Source organism: Notamacropus eugenii, chromosome 5 (assembly GCF_028372415.1).
Source record: "Notamacropus eugenii isolate mMacEug1 chromosome 5, mMacEug1.pri_v2, whole genome shotgun sequence".
In the NCBI taxonomy this organism is placed as follows: Eukaryota; Metazoa; Chordata; class Mammalia; order Diprotodontia; family Macropodidae; genus Notamacropus; species Notamacropus eugenii.
The window spans coordinates 206249728-206253242 of NC_092876.1; the positions used below are offsets into that span (position 1 = coordinate 206249728).

Sequence of the window (3515 nt, forward strand, 5' to 3'; positions counted from 1 at the left end):
AGAGAGAGTAGCCCATAGAGGAGCAGCCAGCATAAATTGGAGTGCCATAAACCTCTGAGGAAGTCATGTTGGGGAGGGGGGGGGCTTTTGCAAAGATGGCACGTTGTGGGAGATGAGAGTAGCCCTGTGAGTGAGTGGCATACTCAACAATATTGGACTCCCTGCCTCCCTCCACCACCCTAGCCCTGTGAGTGAGTAGCATACTCAACAATATTGGACTCCCTGCCTCCCTCCACCACCCCAGCCTAATGCATGTCCCACTTTAACTAGAGGATTCTTTTTACATCATTTATTTCCAGTTCTGCCTCATATCGTTTGAGTTTTTTTATCTCCTTGAGGAAAACCTTTTCCTTTGGATTTCTGAAGTCAGATCTCTTTGGAAAGAAAATCGAAAGAGTTATTTTCAACTTGAGTCAGATATAGTCTTACCAATTTCATTCATCAAATATAAAAATGAAACTTCATGGCATCATATTTGGATGAAGTTGACTTTTCCATCAGGAGAAATTATTCTAGATAGGAACCGATGTGGGAACTGTTGATGAGAAAAAATGATATGCAATAATAATGTTAATTTATTGGAAAGATTAATTACCAAGAAGAGAGAATATGTACGTGGAGATGTTTCTAAAGCTGCAGGATTAAAATGATTAAGGAGAGCATCAATTACTTCTCTTAAAAAGAATTGGTTTCTGCAATCTTACTAATGTAAGAAGTTAGATTTTTGAAAAACCTGATTGCCTTCAATGTCAGTTAAATACTGTTAAAATGCCAGGTGGAGGGGAAAGAATTAGGGTGCTTCTCTATGAGTTAAGTAATAATAGGTTGAAATAGTTCACCTGCCCTATATGAAGGGTGGCAAAGTTGTAAGACTTAGTCATGAAGTCCCATGTGACAATCAGCTTATGTCACATGCTGAATCAATGACTCAAAATAAAATTTCCCAAATAAGCAACTCTTTTTGGAAGGGCCGTTTCAGTAGTAAGGAGGAATGATATTTTCTCTGGAACTCCTTAAGTATATAGCCTTTCAGTTTTGAGAAAATCCATATCATGAACCAAACTATGGCAGCTTTGGAAATCATAGGAAAAAGAAACAGGGCCATGTTGTCTGTCTAACCAATATTTTCAGTTTTGTTGATACCCCCCCAAGATGTGCCAAATTTGAAAGAAGCATAACAAAACACTCAAGAGTATCTCTCCAACTGGTCTCTTTACACGGATAGGAACTCTTCTCTTGATCATTTCCCATTCACCAGTTTCACTGGGCTCCATTTGTCAGGAACAGGGCAGGTAAGAGATTAGCTATGTATAAGTTTGAAAAGGTTCTATTTCCACAGTTCTCTAAATAGTTAAATAAAGAACTCTACAAATTACAAAAAGATGGTGAGGGCTCCTTGTATCGTAATTTAAACTTTAGAATTTCTCATTCATGAATTACGTTCTCTCAAAGCAGGAACTCAATGGTAATTGATTTTGAAAAAAATCTAAAAGCAATTTCAATTTTTTAATCTGAAAATAGTAACATTTGACTTTAATTGGTGAGATGAATATATGTCTGAGATTGAGGACTGCCTGGCACTGTAGAGCCTATCTAATCTAAGAAAGGACAGTTCTGGAAGCATTCAGTCAGCATATCTGTACTGAAGCTCTGAAAATTGCTGTTTTTGGTCACACTGAAAGCTCTGAGTGCTGGTTTTTCTTTTCTTTTGTTGTTTTTTTCTGTTTTGTTAAAATGTGGTAAAAAAAAAAGATAGCATCATGAACCAACATTTCTCATCAATGAGGTAAAAATTAGGATCGGATATTGATAGCTCATGTTAAAGATCACAGAAAAGACCCCTTAAATATTGATTACTTGAAAAGAAATAGAATTTTGGGATTTTCCATGAAAAGTCCCATTGATTTTGGAGGGGTTTAGGGAGGAAGGAGGTTAAGAGGCTCAGGGAAGTTGGGCATTGCTATAGTGGGGTTACATTTTTTATTTTTCATTTACCACTTTTTGTAACATAAATTGTTAGAAGTCTCTTGTACTTAGATGGTATGAACTAGAAAGTCCTTATAGAAGCGTACCTTCATTACTCTCTTGGTGTGTAAGCAGGAGCCAGTCATTGAGGTCTGCATGATTAGTCCATCTCAATGAAACAGATTCAGTTCCTCATGTCTTCCTCAGGCCAGTCTGATATGTTAGAGTTCCTCTGATGGTATGTTTCTGGAAACTACCAAGTCAAGAGAGGGAGACTGTGTACATAGATGCTCACCATGGTATAAATGAGCTTATATATATATATATAGCTTATAATATATAAGCTATAATCTTATAGCTGGATATTGTCCTTATGAGAACATATTAAGGACCTTAAATTTTTTTCATGGATTCCTTCATATTTATTCACTCAATCATTTTTTTTTTTCAGCCTAGTACCCTCTAAGAATACACTTCTCTTTTGCCATTTGAATTGTCGAACTTACTCTTTCCATGTTGTGGCGTGATATTTCCTCTTGAGTTGCTGGAAAATTTCCTTGGATCCTGCCAATACAAGAAGCTGAGAATAAAATTTAAAATCGTACAATGTTATACAAATTCGAGAACATTAGGGCCAGAACAGGCCATGAAGGTCTTTTGCTTCAAGCCCTGCATTTCCCACTACTCTTTTCTCATTCTGTAGTTTTGCATGGCAATCTCACTTCTTTCTTATTTGTATTCATAAGCACCCTAGCACACTCAGGATGGCCTGCTAGCACAGGTTCTTTGATCTGCTTTGCTAAAAGAAAGCAGCTTCTCAGGGCTCAACAATCTTACTTTGATTAGAAAGAAGTAAATACAAACAAAGAAATTAGCACAGAGATTCAACAGACAGGGCTCTTACTGTCTGAAAAAAAGTAATACAACCACTTATATATACCACTGGACAGGGACTGCGCAAATCTCTGAGTAGTCAGAAGGCTCTTAACAATTAGCTACTCAGAGTTTTGTCCAGGGAATCAAAAGGTCCTCTCATACGCAAACCCTCAAAGCAAAATATCAACTTCTCAGTGTATATAACAAAGACTTGGTTCCTGATTGGCTCAGAACCAGTAGGCATGAAACCCACATGACTCAGCGCAGCTGTGAACCATCAGGTTCAAAGGTAATCAATCCTTCAGATGTTTTCAATGAGCCTGGGAAACTGAACTCCAAAAAGAAAACAACAAAACTCCTACTTTTCTTGCTTTTACATTGTTTCTGAGAAGAGTCCAAAGTGTCTTTCTGTACTACTCAATAATTATCCCCAAACCACCAATTCACAAGGGGTAGATTCTAATTAAAGCCTAGAATGCAATCCATGAACTATAGGAGATCATCTTTGGAAAAGATCTTATAGAACAGTTGCTCTAAGACCTGCATTGAACAGTCAACTTTTGTAAGATTGTTTATTCCAACTCACATCATCTTTGTCCTCCATTTCCTGTCTCTGCTTTTCTGCACTGGATTGTGAGATTTTTATGCCCTAGTACATGGTCCATTTTTGTATA

General features: G+C 37.2%; 1 long non-coding RNA gene across 2 annotated transcripts; it reads right to left on the reverse strand.

The window, feature by feature from the left end:
* Window positions 1-274: 274 nt before the first annotated feature.
* On the reverse strand, window positions 275-3027 carry LOC140505696 (uncharacterized). Of its 2 annotated transcripts, XR_011967621.1 has the most exons (3): window positions 2472-3027; window positions 2073-2218; window positions 275-535 (listed from the first exon to the last, which is right to left on the reverse strand). It is a non-coding gene; the product is annotated as an uncharacterized lncRNA (long non-coding RNA). The 2 variants fall into 2 exon arrangements; XR_011967620.1 differs by lacking the exon at window positions 275-535 and having other exon boundaries at window positions 1951-2218.
* Window positions 3028-3515: the final 488 nt, after the last annotated feature.